We start from the raw sequence: 17,510 nt of genomic DNA, 5'->3' as shown, positions 1-17,510 counted from the left end.
GGCTGCCTGGGCGCTGCTCCTGTTCCCTGGGGGGCTGTGGGGGTACCTGGGGGGACCCCATAACTTCTTGGGGACCCCGTGCTTGGGGACTGCCAGCTCGGGAGGCAGCAGCCAGGGCAGTGACGGGGGTGACAGTGGAGGGTGAGGTCACCTCTGCCGTGGTCACTGCTGTGCCTGGGATTTGTCATGAAACAGCCTGTTCTGGACAGCGGGATAAAGGTGCCCCAGAGGCTGGGAGGAAGGAACAGCTTGAGCAGGAGCTGATCTGGGAGCTGGGCAGAAGGGCAGGAGCTGTTCCTGGAGGAGACTGAAGTGTCAGGAGCCCCAAGTGCTGTGGGAACAGCCAGAGAGTTCCCCCTTCCCACAGGGGCTGGGCTCGGGGGCACCCACAGGGACCCAGCTCTGCTCTGCCCCTGCCTGGGGCTGTGCCGGTGATTCTGGGGCTGTCCAGCTGATCACAGAATAAACCTGGAGTGGGATCTCATCACAGAATAACTCTGGAGTGGGATCTCATCACAGAATAAATAACCCTGGAGTGGGATCTCATCACAGAATAACCCTGCAGTGGGATCTCATCACAGAATAAATAACCCTGGAGTGGGATCTCATCACAGAATAACCCTGGAGTGGGATCTCATCACAGAATAAATAACCCTGGAGTGGGATCTCATCACAGAATAACCCTGGAGTGGGATCTCATCACAGAATAACCCTGGAGTGGGATCTCATCACAGAATAACCCTGGAGTGGGATCTCATCACAGAATAACCCTGGAGTGGGATCTCATCACAGAATAACCCTGGAGTGGGATCTCATCACAGAATAACCCTGGAGTGGGATCTCATCACAGAATAACCCTGGAGTGGGATCTCATCACAGAATAAATAACCCTGGAGTGGGAAATGTTCCCTGGCCTTTCCTTCCAGAGGCAGAGCTCTGCAGGGAAGTGGATCAGGGATGGTGCAGGTGGTGGGTGGTGGTGGTGGGAAGGTTCCCTGGGAGTGGGAAGGAGCTTTGGGAGGTGTCCAGAGCAATGTCCTGCCCAAAGCAGGCTCAGCTCGGAGGTCACAGCGCCTGGTTCAGGGCTGCATTGAGCCTGCACTGGGAAACTGCCCGGCTCCTGGACAGCCTCCAACCACAGCAATGGCCCTGGGAGAGGTAAAAACCCCCTCAAATCCAGGATTCTGCTGCCCCAGGATGAGGAACCCCAGCTCCTGGTGTCTGTGGGCTGCAGTCTGTGCCTGTGACCTCCAGGCTTGGGGCAGGGGCTGTGGGAGAGGTGCTGGAGATGATCCAGAAATGCAGTGAGAGGTTTCCTGGGCATGCCAGGGCCAGGTGGCTCTCCCAGGACTTCTGTAGGATTTCTGTGGCTCTTCCATAGCTCCCTAGAGTTTTGCCTGGGGAAAAAAAATCCCTTTGCTTTCAACTCTGCTGGGAGAAGCAGAGTGAGATGAGGCCGGGGTGCCCTCGGTGGTGTCACAGCAGGGTGGGCACAGCCCGGCCCTGGGCTTCCTCCAGCTGCAGGGGAATTTGAGGGGCTGAGTCATGGCAGGCACAGAGCACAAGCAGAGCCTCGTGATCCCAGCACTAAACCCCTGCCCAGCCTGGGGGCGGGGATCTTTATATTTGTAGTTTTTAATGTGGAAACCTGAGGTTCTCCCACAGGAGTGAGAACTGGGGGATGGACACGGGGAGCGTCTCTGGCTGCCCTGGGGTTTCTCCATCCCCACCATCGCCATCCATCACAGCACATCCTCTGCATTAATATTTATTTTTCTCTTATGGCTACAAAGTCTGTTTTTATGAGAATAATTTCCCACAGATCCAACAACAAATGTCAGGTTGACCTAAGGGTTGTTGTTGCCTCAATTTTCTTCGGGCTCCATCTTGTCCAACCAGCCGGGTACAAGTTGTCTCATGCGTAATTAGGCTGTGATAAATCATCTCCTGCCTTCTCCCCGTGCACGAGGAGCACATTCCCATGTGCTGATCCACGCTGGGGTTTGTTTGTCTGTGCACTCTGTGCACTCCCTGTACCTCTGCAGGGCCCAGCCTCGCCCGCTCCAGCTCCCTGCAGCTGGATGGGGACAGGAATCCACAGGATTGCAGCTGCTCTGGGATGGGCTCAGCTCGGGGGAGATGATCCAGAGGAGCTGGGGCTGCCCCTGGATCCCTGCAAGTGTCCATGGCCAGGCTGGACAGTGGCAGCTGTCCCCAGCAGCAGGGCTGGGATGAGATGGGATTTCAGGTCCCTCCCAAGCATTCCCTGGTTCTGTGGCCCGTGGTGTCCATGCAGACAGAGCGAGGATCTGCTGATGGCCCAGCCTGGAGACTGGACATCTCTTGTTGTCCATCACTGATGGTGGGGCAGCTCCTGGCCGTTCCCACCTCTGTTTTCCAGCAGAGCAGGCTGCTCCAAGCCCTGCCCAGCCTGGGCTGTCTGTGCTGCTGCCCCAGGAAGGGTGTTCACCCAGAGCCAGCCCAGACACCCTCAGCAGGTCACAGGAAGGACAGGACAGGGAAGTGCTGCAGTAAATACCACCATGGAATCAAATTCCTGTTTGTTTGCCATGAACTCCGTGTTTGCACAGTCAGACCAAAGGGCTTTGGCTTTCACTCGGATGCAGCACCGAGGCCAAGGCACCAACTGATGCCTTTTCCAGATAATCTCAGCTGGGATCTGCTGAGCTCAGAAGTCTCCTGCTGATGGAGATGTTCCAGGTGCTTGCTGTCTCATTCCTGCCCATTTTCCAGAGCATTAGGCATGGGAAGCACCTTTCAGAACTGCTTGATAAAGCCACACAAGTGTTTATAGTACAGTTGTACCACATTTGGAGGCCATTGTAGTGCACGAAGAACAGTAATTATTGCAGGCAGCAAAGCAGGGAAAGGAGGAATACTGGTTTGCACTCAGGGCACCCTGTGTGTCCTGACCTGGGGGTGCTGTGGGGCTGCAGGGTCAGTCCAGACGAGGCCAAGGAGCTGCTCCAAGGGCTGGAGCCCCTCTGGAGCCAGGCTGGGAGAGCTGGGGGTGCTCACCTGGAGAGGAGAAGGATCCAGGGAGAGCTCAGAGCCCCTTGCAGGGCCTGAAGGGGCTCCAGGAGAGCTGGAGAGGGACTGGGGACAAGGAATGGAGGGACAGGACACAGGGAATGGCTCCCAGTGCCAGAGGGCAGGGCTGGATGCGATTTTGGGAAGGAATTCTTGGCTGTGAGGGTGGGCAGTGCCTGGCACAGGGTGCCCAGAGCAGCTGGGGCTGTCCCTGGATCGCTGGCAGGGCTTGGAGCAGGCTGGGACAGGGGAAGGTGTCCTGGGAGGTGGCACTGGATGGTCTCTGAAGTCCCTTCCTACCCAAACCCTTCCATGAGGAGGCACCCAAGGCTCCCCACAGCTGGAAAAGCAGCACCACTGGCACCGTGCCGCTGTAACAGTGCCCAGCTGCACCTTCCAAGCGCTGCCGCTCCTTTTCCAGCAGAGCAGAGCTGCAGGCTGAGCCCTGAGCTGCTGAGACAGCCATGGACAGGGAGGGAGCCATGGGCTGAGCTCCCCTTCCCTCCCCAGCCCCGCAGCTGCTCCAGAGGAGAACGGAGAGCAGGAATTCTCCTCGCCCCGCTCTCTACAGGGAACGAGCTGAGCTTCCCCTTGCTGCCTGAGCTCTGACATCTTCTTTAGGAGCGCTGGGATTTCTTGCTCTGTCATCGGGGGATCTCTGTGCAGCCTGATGAAATCTCCGGAGGTTCAGGTGTTAATGAGGGGCAGGTGTTAATGAGCAGCTCATCTGTCAGCACCCAAAGAACCGATGGAGAGGAAAGGACGTGCAAAGACAGGCGTTTTCCTGAGCCGGGGGTGGCTCCTGTGCTCTGGGACCTGTTGTTCCCTGTCATCCTGCCCGGGCAGGGAGGGACACGGCCCCGACCCCTCCCCACGCTCAGCACGGGGAGCAGGAGGTTCCTGCTGGGACAGGGCTCTCCCTGCTCCGTGTCTGCCTCGGACAGGGATGGAGCCGGGGCTGGGAGGGCGGTGGGAGCTCTCTGAGCCGTGCCGGGGGTCGCTCCAAGCCCCAGCAGAGCCCTGCACACCTGGGGAGGGGTCACATCCCACCCCGCAAGGCTCTCCTGCTCCCACTTCCCTTCTCCCGACAGCTCGTGGTGGTTTCACAGGGATATTGGGAAGGAAAAAGGGGGATGTGAACACTCGGGAGGAGCCGGGTGGCACCGGAGCAGTGGTGGCTGTCCCTGCCCGGCCTTTGGGGGACACAGAGCTGCTGGCTGGGCGGGCTGGAGCTCCCCGGTGAGCTGGTGATGAATCCCGAGCTCCTGGCCGGGCGGGCTGGAGCTCCCTGGTGAGTTGGTGATGAATCCCGAGCTCCTGGCTGGGCAGGCTGGAGCTCCCCGGTGAGTTGGTGATGAATCCCGAGCTCCTGGCTGGGCAGGCTGGAGCTCCCTGGTGAGCTGGTGATGAATCCCGAGCTGCTGCAGGAGCCGGGATTGTGCGGGCAGGGCTTGCTGGAGCCGGCCCCGCTTTAACCCCGCGGCTCCGGGGAGGAGGGAGCCCGCAGAGCTCCGGGAGCATCCCCTGGGCCCTGCCTGCTCCTGGCGGCTGTGGAGTGTGAGCCTGTCCGCTCGTTCCCAGCGTTTCTCCGTGTCCAGCTGCTCCGGGAGCCGCGATGGGCCGGGCTGGGATCGGCCGGAGCTGCCCCGCTCCAGCCCCGGGGCTGTTCCGTGCTCTGCCCCGCTCCAGCCCCGGGGATATTCCGTGCCCTGCCCCGCTCCAGCCCCGGGGATGTTCCGTGCCCTGCCCCGCTCCTGTCCCGGGGATATTCCGTGCTCTGCCCCGCTCCAGCCCCGGGGATATTCCGTGCCCTGCCCCGCTCCAGCCCCGGGGATATTCCGTGCCCTGCTCCGCTCCAGCCCCGGGGCTGTTCCGTGCCCTGCCCCGCTCCAGCCCCGGGGATATTCCGTGCTCTGCCCCGCTCCAGCCCCGGGGCTGTTCCGTGCTCTGCCCCGCTCCAGCCCCGGGGCTGTTCCGAGCTCTGCCCCGCTCCAGCCCCGGGGATATTCCGTGCTCTGCCCCGCTCCAGCCCCGGGGATGTTCCGTGCCCTGCCCCGCTCCAGCCCCGGGGATGTTCCGTGCTCTGCCCCGCTCCAGCCCCGGGGCTGTTCCGTGCTCTGCCCCGCTCCAGCCCCGGGGCTGTTCCGTGCTCTGCCCCGCTCCAGCCCCGGGGATGTTCCGTGCTCTGCCCCGCTCCAGCCCCGGGGATGTTCCGTGCTCTGCCCCGCTCCAGCCCCGGGGATATTCCGTGCCCTGCCCCGCTCCAGCCCCGGGGCTCTCCCGAGGGGCTGCACCTCGGCCAGCAGCTCCACAGGCTCATGTGGCACTGCTGAGTGTGCAAACGCTGCCAGGGCTTGTGCTCGAGTTGGTTCTTGGGTTTGTTCTCGGGTTGGCCACAGGGTCACCCCAGCTGCACCCAAACCTCGGGAAAATGGGAATCGGGTTCCAGCGGGGTCCCAGGCTGAGCTCCCCATCACTCCACACCCCCGGGGAACAAAGCTCAGCCTGAGCTCCTCTGAGTGTCCCAGCCAGGGGTAGGGAATGTGGTGAGGCACCGAGGAGATGTGGGACACCCCAAAATCCTCATCATCCTTTCCAATGTGAGCAGGGAAAAGGCAGGGCTCATCTCCCTGGCGCTCAGGGATGCAGCACCAAAGAGGCCTCTCCTGCTCCCGGAGCATCCTCCATCCCTGCAAGGGTCCAGATGTGGCACTGGGAGGTACGGTTCAGTGGGAATGGGGGTGCTCGCTCCAAGGTTGGACCTGGCAGCTTCTCCAAGCCTGGACTGGAAGTGCAACGTGAGCATCAGCTGCTCCTGTGAGCTCTGTGTTCCTGGGCTGGTGGTGCAAACATCTGGCAGGCCCTTGTTTGTTTGTTTTTCCACCTCACACACATTTTCGTCATTTCTGCCGGGGATGCTCCGGGGAGGCCGCGGTGCTCCGCAGGAAGCCAGTCTAGCCAGGGCAAATCTGGGCTTGCTTTGGGAGGGAAGTCGGGAAGAATGAATATTTACCCTGTGGCACCAATTTCCTGTCTAGCAGTCTCCAAAACGCAGCTGGAGAAGGCCCAGGAGCACAGATGTGTGTGCCTGGCACCCTCCTAGCAGGGCTGGGAAGGAGCCTTTGCTCTTCCCCTCTTGTCAGAGCCCTTCCTCCCTCTCTCCCTCCAGGATTCCCACAATCAGCACTTTGCTGGGGAGCTCCTCTCCTCGGGAAACACCGGCTCATTATTCAGTTTATTCAGTTTATTGGCCCATGTGGGAAAACTCAGATGCTGCCTGGGGACAGGAGTGATGCAATGGATGGGTTGGGAGGTGCGGAGCTCCCTGGGCTGGGCAGGCACCTCCACACTGCCCGAGCTTTAATTGGCAGTGGATTTTAATGATCTCCTTCAGGAGGCTGGCTGGGTAGCTCAGTGCCACGTGCACTGCTGACATCCCGGTGGGATGGGAGGGCACGGGAATTGCTGCTTGTCGCTGTGTGGTTACAATAATAACAGAAAAAAACCCCGCACTAAACCTGATTTATTTTAAATGTGCCTTATCTAGACTGAAATTTTGTCGTGGGCTTCATGTAAAAGGCTTTTGATGCCTCAGGTTTGGTGTGTGTCAGGTTTTACTGGGTCACAGAACATCCTGAGTTGGGAGGGACTCACCAGGATCATGGAGTCACCAGGATCATCACGCCCTGCACAGCAGAATCCCAACATCCCAATGGTTCCCATCTGATCTATGATTCCCACAAGGACAAACATCAGCTAACAAAAGCTGGCTTCACGTGGCCCCAAACAAAACCTCTCATCCTCATTTTCACCTTCCTTCTCATGAAATTTATTTGAGAAAGCCTTTCTTTGTCACTTGCCAAACTGCTCGCAGCTGTCGGTTGTGGTTATGGAAATGCTTTATTTGAATAGTTATGGGAAGGAGTTTCAGCTGAGGGTTTGCTTTGGCTCCAGCCCCATCCCAGCAGTGCTCTGGAAGCAGTGGAAGGATGGCACCTCAGGAGGGGCAGTGAGGGCAGAGCTGTGGCTGTGAGCAGGGGAGCACAGCAGATCGCTCAGGTTTGCTCTGCCAGGGGCACGGGGGAGATGCCACATCCCTGTGGCTCTGCCAGGGGCATGGGGGAGATGTCACATCCCTGTGGAGCTCCCTGATGGCTTCTGGCACCGCACGCCAGCCACGGGCACCCGGCCCTGCAGCCCCCTGCAGCCTCCTGCAGCCCCCCTGCAGCCTCCTGCAGCCCCCCTGCATCCCCCTGCAGCCCCCTGCATCCCCCTGCAGCTGCAGCTGGGATTTGCTCTGATCTCATCACTCCTCCAGGGCTGGGCAGAATCAGAAACCCAGCCTGGTTTTGCTTGGGAGGGACCCTAAAGCCCCTCCTGTTCCCCAGACAGGGCCACCTTCCCCAGACCAGGTTTTTCAGGATTTAAATCTTACTTACAAATCAAATACATGCCGAAATTCAAGTGCTCCCCTGATACCGCTGCGGGTTTGGATTTTATTCTTCTTTTCCTATTAAGTCATGTGCTGTGACAGCATAAATAATGTGACTGAGTGTCTTTGGCAGTCTGGTCATCTGCAGCGTGTCTCGAGGCTCTTGAGGGAGGGTAAAGCCAGAAGAGCTGTAGCTGTTGGACTGAGCCAGGCTGTGGAAAGGGATTCATTACCTGGCTGCACAAATAAGTTGATTATTTTCCATCTTCCAGGGTCTGTTTTCTTTTTGCTGTGTCTCTGTAAGGCCAATTAACATTAATGGGAGTTGTAGAAACAGAGCCTTACAGGAGGACCTCGTTAGCTCTTTCTTCCTGTGGTTTTCATTCCGAGCTGCTAAGTTTTATGGATTAGCAAGAATGCTAACAAATATGGGAAAGCAGTGCTGGCCATTGCCATACTGAAGTGCTTACTGAGTGAATTTAATGAGTCAGGTTTGGGAATGGATTGGCAGGTCCAGAAGTAACCAGACCTCTGGAAAATCCATACCAAGGCAACCTGATCAGCCAGCTGTACAAATATCCCACTGACCTCTTCCTCTTGGACAACGCAATTCCTGGGAAACTCTGTTTCCAGGGGAAAACCACGAGAAATTCTCACCAACTTTGCTCTCCCAACCTGCCAGAGAGGCGTTTGTGAGGGAGTCACACACAGGGGAAGGCCCAGAGGATCTCCTTGGGTCAGCAGTGCTGCAAGGATTGCTGATTTCCTGGGATAACTGCGAGTCCCAGCCATCCTCCATCCAAATCAGATGGGATTTTGGTGGGTGTTGTTTATTTAATTCAACTGTGAGAAACCTACAGCCTCTGAGATCATTTCCCTGGCCTGGGGATGTTTGATTTTTCCCACGTTATGGTGGGATAACGAGATGTGTTTTCCTGTGTGGTCTCCCAAGGGGCCCTCAGGCAGGAAAGATTCTTCTCCCTGTGAGTTTGAGGGAATGTAATGGCAAGAGGGACCTGGGTTGTATTGGAATGTGAATTTGCAGGTCAAACAGTGAAATATCTGAATTTCAAGTCTATCCATGTGGATTAATTATCAGGATCACGGGATAAATGAACGTGGTTGAGCGGGAATGACAGAACTGTGAGGGAGAACACGGAGGATGGGAAACGCCCTCCTTTTCAGAGAGGTAAGCTTTGGAAGTCTTAAATAAATGTAGGATTTAAACAGAGAAATGTCCCTGTGCAGTAGCTATTTTGATATTCCCAGCTCACCTTCCCAGCCCTGCTGTTTTGAAATGAGCTCTCGGGGTTGAATTTAACATCCTTGCTTTCAAGAAACCAAGCACACAAAAGGACAAGGTTTCCTTTCTCGTTTTTACTGCTGTTTCCAGTCCAGCTCTGAAATGCTATATTTAGAACTCTGTGTTTTAATGCTGTGGCATGAACTGCTGGGATTTCCCCTGGCTGATATAAAATAGAAGATCTGCACTTTGGTATTAGCAGTCAGCCAGGAAATCCGTGCCTGGTGCCAGAAATGGGCCTTCCTTCATAAATCTGTATTTATTTTCATTTCCTTGTGCGGCGGTGACGTGCCAGATCAGCTGTGCTGCTGTCCTGACACGTTCTGTAGTGCCATGGAACGGGGGAAGCTGGACTGGAAAGCAGAGACAGGATTTGCCTCAGATTCACTGAGGGAAGCACAGCTGGGAAATGCTGGTTTTCAGGGGATCAGGGATGGGACTGTGTTCTGATCCTCATAAAGAACTGGCAAAAGGCACTTCCACAGGGAGCTTCACACGTTTGCAAAGTGATCAGTCCTGTCCCATTGCCCTTAACAGAATTATCTTTTATTGATTATAGATTTATTACAAAGCAGGAAAGCTGGGATCAAGCGGGCTGAAATCAATGGAACAATCCCTGGAAATGCTCAGGGCTGGGTTGGACAGGGTTTGGAGCACCCTGGGATAGTGGAAGGTGTCCCTGCCCATGGCAGGGTGGAACAAGATGAACTTTAATCCCAAACCATTCCGTGATTCTATAATGCAGAGATCTGGATGCTCTTTCAGCTGTCTGAGCAAACCTCTGAAACCTCTGTTTCAGTGTAAAATGAGGATTATTCTGCCAGTTCACCATTTCACCACCCCTGGAGGCGTCCAAGGAAGGGCACTTGGTGCTCTGGGCTTGGATTTGGTCTTGGAGGGCTTTTCCAACCCCAGTGGTTCTGTGATTCTATGATTCAATCCACTTTCTGTGCAGTCTGTGAAGGAAAAAGGCTCTGTGTAAATAACCTGTAATTACACTTCTTTTGGGATCCAAGTTAATTCCCAAAACTCCTGTGTCCTGTTGCTGCTCTGGCTGGTCCCTTCCCCTCGGCTGGGAAGGTTTTACAGGGTACGGGTTACGTGAAGCACTTTCTGAAGTTCTATTTTTGAGAGTTCTGAAAGGTGACACCTGTGTGGAAGTCATTGCCATCCTTAAAATAACCGGGGTGGCAGCTCCGGGCACTGTGACATTGCTGGTGAGCAGGGACACACATGGCACGGGGGGTGGGACTGGCTCTTAGCGGGGTTTTACAGCACCAGGGACCGTGGAGTTTAATCCTGACAGGGCCTCAAGGTGTGACAGCTCGATAAATATTGAATGTGCCCTTAATCTCGGGGTGGGGAGTGCTGTACCCCCAGCAGGAAGTGCTGATCCTCCCTTTGTGAGTGCAAGATACTACAGCGAGTATCTCCCACCATATCGGCCCAGATATGGGAAGTGTACTCAGAGGGATATTGTGCAAAGAGCAAACAGCAGCAGGGAGGGCTTTTGTTCCCCAGGCACCGAGCCCAGGTCAGCAGGTGACAGACACACTGCAGAACTCCCAAAATTGCAGGCTTGGAATCTGATCTGACTTGATCTGGAAAGGGAGGTTCTCTCCCCAGAAAGGAGAGCTTAGTGCGGTGCCCTCCTGCAGAGGAACTGGAGAAGGGAGAGCGCAGGGACAGTGGGAGATGTTGGGAGCTGATCCCAGCACTGGGAACCCCAAATGCTGCTGGGGGACGTGGCTCTCACCCCACACAGCCCTTCCTCTCATCCCTGGAAGAAAGGCCAGCAGGTAAAGGTCAGGGAGCTGTGTTTGTGTGTGTAACTCAGGGTTGTGCAGCCGTGGCTCGTGCCAGGAGGCTGCAGTGTGGGATGCTGGCTTGGTTGCTGTGTGTGGGTTTCCCGTGGCGCAGCCGTGACTGATGCCCTGTGACAGCCCGTGCGTGGCGCCTGCTGCTCTGCTGGTGCAGCTGGGGACTCTGTCGCTTCTCACCATCACCACACGACAGCAAAACTCTTTGGGAATGAAATATTCTGCCATGAAATGGAGGCTCACAAAAGCACTCGCCATAACCGCTGGGAATAAATTCACTTTGGCTTTATTCACAGTGCTGGGAAAAGATGGTGAATTCTGTAGTGCACTGTCCCTGTGTGGTGTGATGGGGATGTGGGGTCCTGAGCGGCACCTTTGGCTTTAAGCCATCAACTGCTGCACTTTGAGATGGACCCAGAGAGTGTGGCAGCAGCCTGAGCCCCTGCAGGAGCCCAAATGCAGCCTGAGGTCCCAGCAAGGCTCAGTGTTGCACACAGATGAGATCACAGAATCCCTGAAGCTGGAAAAGCCCTCCCAGAGCATGGAGTCCAAGCTGTGCCCAATCCCCACCTTGTCCCCAGCCCAGAGCACTGAGTGCCACCTCCAGCCCCTCCTTGGACACCTCCAGGGACCAAACCTCCCTGGGTGGCCCCTTCCAAATTTTAACCCTTTCCATTACTAAATTCTTCCTGGTGTCCACCCTGGCCCAGCCTGAGGCTGTTCCTTCTCCTCCTGTCGCTGTTCCCTGGGAGCAGAGCCCAACCCCCTGGCTGTCCCCTCCTGGCAGGGAGTTGTGCAGAGCCAGAAGGTCCCCCTGATCCCCCTTTTCTCCAGGCTGAGCCCCTTTCCCAGCTCCCTCAGCCCCCCTCCCAGGACTGACTCTGGATGCAGGTCGTTGTTGCCATTCCCTGGGGAGCAATTCCCACTGACCCATATCTGGGTGACGTATCTGGGCCACCTTTGGTGTGCCCTCCCTCGTACCCTGGTGGCTGAATCTCCTCCCAGCCCTCCTGCACCGCAGCACCTGTGGCAGGGCCGGGCTCTGTGCAGGCTGGGAACCTCTTCAGAAACCCTCTGGCCAAGTGTTATGGCCATGGCGTGTCAACACGGCTTCCAAGCGGTGGCTGCAGGTCACCAGAGATGGGGACAAAGCTGCTGGTGCCATGTTGTGTAAACAGGAAGAAAATCTGCCTGTTCCCACGGTGACTCCATGGTGACCGGGAAACACTGGCCCATTTCACAAGCCTCCCCTGCCTCTCACGGCTCACACACACGGTTTGCTTTCCCCAGGAGCCAGGGACACCTCTTTGTGTCCTCTGACAACAGAGTCACAGCTGCTCGGGCTGGAAGGGACCTCAGAGCTCAGGGACCCCTGGCAGGGAGTCCCCACTCTTCCTCCAAACATCTCAACAGCTCTGGGCCTTCTGCTGCCAGCTGTGCCAAGTTCTTCAATAGCTTTTATTTGGGATAAATCACAAAGAAACATAAATATTTTAGAGCAATTTTATCTAAAATCTCCTTTCTTAAACCATTTAGGATACTTTGAAACAGCACTTTTGAAATGGCAAACAGCTTATGGAAACCATCACTTGCTGACAGATTCGCAGGAATGGGGGCAAAGTTTGTGATGCTGAGCTAGAGGAGCCCCAAAACAGCCCCCCTGAGGGGTCTGCAGCTGCCTGTAGGGTTCTGTTGCACAGCCCTCAGAAACCAGCCAGCATGGGGAGGTGGTGGCTGCCACAGCTCCTGCCCCTCCCTGGGATCCACAAGCTGCCAGCTCAGCTGGCATCAGAGCCATGGGTCACCTCAGGTGGCCACGGGTCACCTCAGGTGGCCACAGGACACGACAGCTGAGCTCTTGGTCAGGGCTGTACAGGGACAGAGTCAACTCCTTTGTCCATCACCTCCCCCAATATCTACCTTTAGACAGCAGAAATAACTATTTTTGCACTTGAGAAACATTCTCCCTGTTTGGGTGGTAGCTGGGGTCTTGCCCTTGCTCCTTTTGAAGTCAATGGGTTTGGCAGATGAGGAAACATCTGCCTTTGTTCTAAAGCAAAGCAAGAAAAATCTTATTCCACCTTATTTTCATCCCAGTCCTGCACATATTTGGGTAGGGCTGCTTTTTAACCAGTCTGTTGTAGCAACAGCCTGCAATCAACACACGTGCGCTGTTATCTCTTCGTGGGAGATAAATTTAAATTGTCAGGCCATGCCATGGAAATGCAACATTTACATTTTCCTATCAGGATGTGCCAGGACACTGCAGAGCAATCGCAAAGCAGGAGTTGGGCACTAAAGTGAGGTGGAGGAAGGAGCAGCCTGCCCTCCTGCCAGGCACGGTATGCTGCTGTTTCAAAGTGTTTCAGAGGAGCCCAAGCAGAGCTCCAGAACTGTGTCACCAGTAAATATCATAACACAGTCTCAGGGCTTGCAGAGACTCTCCTCACTAGTCCTTATTTGTATGGGTAATCCCATTCCCTTCGTTGTTGGCTGGGAGAGCCAGGGATTGGTTTTGCATGCTGGATCTCAGAATGATGCACACACACTGATATTCCCCCTGGATTCAAGCGAGCCCCACCATCCTCCTTGGGGTGCTCCATCCTCTAAACATCCCGGCTTCCTTGAGTTGTGTTCTCTTTGTATCTTTTCCTGTTTTACAGTGACTCCACAGTTCCTTCATCGCTGCCTGGTGTTTCTTCCAGTAGCTCACCAAGGCTGTAACATCTGTCTTGTTTCATCCATCCTTGTCCCCCTTCCAGTGGGGAGGGCTTTGTGTGCAGTTTCTGTTTTGGCAGGATTTTCAGGGTTTTTTTTGTTTTTTTTTAAAGCCAGCAGTAGAAACGTTTCCCTCCCTCCCTGCAGCTCCTGTGTTTAAGTTAGGAAAGAGTAGATTGCTGGTGGCTGGGGGGAACAGGGAAGATTGATGGGGTTTCTGCGATCCCATGGGAGTTCCCTGGCAGGCTCCTGGGAAACTGCTGAGTCCTGCACGGATCAGCCTCACCCTCCTGGTAACTGTTCTGTTTTGCCTGAGGAGGATCAAGAGTGCCACCACCTTTGCCATCCAGGAGCATTAGGAGATCTTACAGATATGCCCATGAATGCCTCAAAAACAGAGAACAAAACCTCCAACCCCTCTGCACTATCAGAGGAAACAGCCCCAAGCTGTGCCAGAGAAGGGTCAGGTTAGACATCAGGAGGAATTTCTTCATGGAAAGGGTTTTTCAGCATTGGAAGGGGCTGCCCAGGGAGGTGTCTGAGGAATGACTGGATGTGGCACTCAGGGCTCTGTGCTGGTGACAATGCAGTGTTTGGTCAGTCAAAAGCTCCAGTGGTCCTGGAGATCTTTTGCAGCTCTAAGGATCCTTTGATTCCCTCCCCAGATCCCATCCTGCTGACTGGTCTGTGCCCTCTGCCCCTCCGTGCCTGTTCCTGACTGCCGGAGCTGCCTCTGTGCTCTGCATTCCCTCCTCGCTCCAGCCCTGGATCCGTGACGCTTTTCCTGGCACCCTTCCCAAGCTCTCTTGCTGCCAAGTCAGACTCAGTACAAGCGTCTTGTATTCCCTTTCAAATCCTTTCCTATCGTGGCAAATAAACCCACTGTCCTCCACACACACCCTCCTGATATTATCCTTGACAGCTCTTCACTCCTGGCACTCAGCTGCTGCTTAATCATATGGTTTCTTTCTCTGAGTCACCTCATGTGCTCTTGCAGCCAAGATCTCGACTTTGATTTGGCAATGTCACGGCAGGAGCACATCCCTCGGGATCCCATTGCTGCCCCGCATGTGCCAGTGCCACCAGCCCGCTGCTCTGTGCTCTGCTCCGGGCCGGCATCGCTGCCTCTGGAGAGCGGGACCATTCCCTCCCCTCTGCCCTCCCGCACACACCACACCACCAGCACCCTGCTCCACCCCGCTTTTCCTGATTTTATCATTTCCCTGCTGCTTTGCGGAGTTTCTGTTCTTAGCACAGAGCGACCTGCCTGACCTTGGCTCCCAGGTAGCCCTGGCGCTCAGATCCCTTCTCCAAACATCCTCCCGCTGAGGCCCCTCTCCCCCACGCTCTCGTCCTTGTGACATTTGCAAAGAGGGGGCAAGCGGAGCAAACCAAACAAATCCAGCAAATACCGCTGGAAAAGGGGAACCAGCGCGATGTGCAGGAGCACCGGGAATAACCTCGCTGCCTCCCGAGCCCTGTCCTTCCCCTGACCCCTCCTGCTGCACGTCTGCTCCGCGCTGCGGGCCCGGCACGGGACCCCCCGCTCCTCCCCAAATCCCCCGTGTACCTACGGAGCGATAACCGAGCTCTGCTCCTCCCTAGGAAAACAACCGGAGCTTCCCACAGGAGCTGTTTGCAGACAACGCTGCAAAACCGCTTCCCTGCGCCGCTCTTTGTACTGAGCAAATACAAGGGCTGCCTAAAGCCAGCGGGCTGGGATAAAAGTTGGATTTCTCATTGTCCGGAGAATGCTGCAGGTGTGGACACACCTATTCACCCTCCCAGCCCCTCGGCCTGTCCCGCTTTGTGCGAACAGGGTGTTGGTGTTTATGGCCTTTTTCCCCAGCTGCCCACTGGCACGGACTTTGCTCCTCCGGGCTGGGATTTCTAAGCAGCGGGAGGCTTTCCACGTGTGTTTGAGAAGGTACAAAGCCTGCCGGAAAACAATGGAAATAGCTGCCTTATGACTGCTGCGTGTCACGCACTCAGTTCTTGCCCGTTCGTTTGTCCTTGGAGCTGCTCACGCTGCCTGGAACCTGATGCCGAGCGGTGCCGGGGCTGGCACGAACAGCGGCACCGTGCCATGGGCACAGACACGGCCCGGCCGGAGCTCGAGGCCTCGGGCAGGGACCGACCCCTCCGGCCACCGCAGCCCGGAGCCACCGCGGATGTGTGGAGCGGGCTGTGCGTTCCGTGAAGAACGGGGGGTTTGTGAAGGCTTCCTGCTGGGAGGACACAGCTGCTTCGGAGCCGAGTGCTTCTCCTGCGCTCTGCTTCCCACAGAACCCCTGGCGTGGCAGCATCCCGGCTGGCTCAGCATGGCTCTGCCAGCTTCTCCACACCTCCAGGACAGGAGATGATCCCCTCGGACAGGCTCCCCTCAACCTTCCCAAAGGAGAGGCTCCTTCTGTGCAAGCTCCCCTCGGGCCCCAAGGACAGGATCTCCTTTATTTCCCCTCTAACAGTCTCCCCTCAGATCCCAAGGCCTGGATCCTCTCATGCACAGGCTCCCCTTTGTCCAATCTCCCTCCAGGTCCCCAAGCACAGGATCACCTCCATCTGCCCCAGGACTGGATCCCCTCACCTGCTCCTCCAGGACAGGCTCCCCTCAGCCCCTTGCCAAGAACTGGATCCCCTCAGAACCCTCTGGGACAAGCTCCCCTCAACCTCCCCAGCACAGGCTCCCCCTCAAACACAGGATCCCCCAAACTGGATCCCTTCAGGTTCCTCTGGCCAAGCCCCCTTCAGCCCCTCTCCTCAGCGGGCACAGCCGGGGGGGGCCGGGATGCGGCAGCCTCCGCTCCCCCGTCCCTCCCTGCCTGCTGCGTGCTGCCGCCCGCCTTCCCCCCGCCCTGCCCGGCGCTCCCCCCGCTCGCCGCCCGCGGTGATCCGCGCTGAGCTCACGGCCGCGCCTCACGACACCCTGGCTCGGCACGTCAGCCCCGCCATCGCGTGAGAGCCGCCGCCCGCCGCCGCCCCCCCGCCCGCCGCCATCACGCACGGCGGGAACAGCTGCCGGCACGGCGCGGCCAGACCCCGCTCCCAGACCCCGCTCCCAGCCAAGGCGGGCTCTCGCCAGCTCCTATTAATGCAGATCTTAATTAATGACCCCCGCGGGGGGCGAGCGGCCCTTCACACGCAATACTCACTCCCCCCCTTTCGCCCGCGCCTGGCCTGGAAGCACGAAGAGGTTAAAATGGAGGCGGGGGAGTGAGGCGGCTGCCAAGGCGGGATTAGCGCGGCTCGGAGCTCGGCACGCAACGCGGGACGGGGCACGGCGGCCACACGCGAGGGAGCCGCGGTGACACGCGTGGCACCGCCGTGCAGAGCCGGGGGGGGGAGACCGGGGGCACCGGCCGCCCGAACGAGCTCCAAGTGCACCTCGTCTCCTCCCCCGCTTTGCATCCCTCTATTGACACAGCACCTCCTCACCCATTTTTCTTTTTTCCCCCTCACTGATGCAATTTTCCCTTTTTTTTTATTCCCAATAAAGCTTTTGGTTTTATCCCTTAAAATTCACTACTTTCTTCAATCCAACCCCCCCTTATCTCCCCTATTCAGCTCCCAACCTTACTGATGCTTTTTCACCTCAGAGATGAGTCGTGCATAAATTAAATTAAGGTCATCTCGTTTTTCTTGCCATGGACTGTCCTGAGTTTTGTGTTTAAACCTAAATTATGGTTTTGTGGGTGTACTGTTTTATATAAGGCTGTAGGGAATGTTTTGGGGAAGCAGGAATTGCTCTGAGGACATAGGAATGGTTTTGGGCAGAGGGTCCCTGCTGTATGATAAAGCCAAGTCCCAATAGCGACTGGGTTTTGGAGGAAACAGAAACCCACCAGCGCTGGAAAGAAGGGCAGAAAGTGGAACTAATCCCGCTGAAACTCCCGAATCTTGCTGCCAATCCTTCCCTCATTTATTTATTTTCGTGGCTGTGTGTGCGCTCCAGCGGGTCTCACCGGGAGCTGGCGGCGCGCTCGGTTCATGCCGAGGTTGAGCTCGTGCCTCGGGTGTGACACGCAGATGACCCGGCCGGCAGGGCCGGATTTGGGGTGCCAGGGACTAATTGGGAGTGTCAGGGGTGGCTTTGGGGTGTCAGAGCTGAATTCGGGCTGGTAGGGCTGAATTAGCGGTGTCAGATGAAAGTTTGAGGTGTCAGGAGGGGTTTGGGGGTGTCACGGTT

This window comes from Poecile atricapillus, chromosome 8 (assembly GCF_030490865.1).
Source record: "Poecile atricapillus isolate bPoeAtr1 chromosome 8, bPoeAtr1.hap1, whole genome shotgun sequence".
Taxonomy (NCBI): domain Eukaryota; kingdom Metazoa; phylum Chordata; class Aves; order Passeriformes; family Paridae; genus Poecile; species Poecile atricapillus.
The sequence above is the reverse complement of the archived record's forward strand: the minus strand, read 5'-3'. Positions refer to the sequence as shown.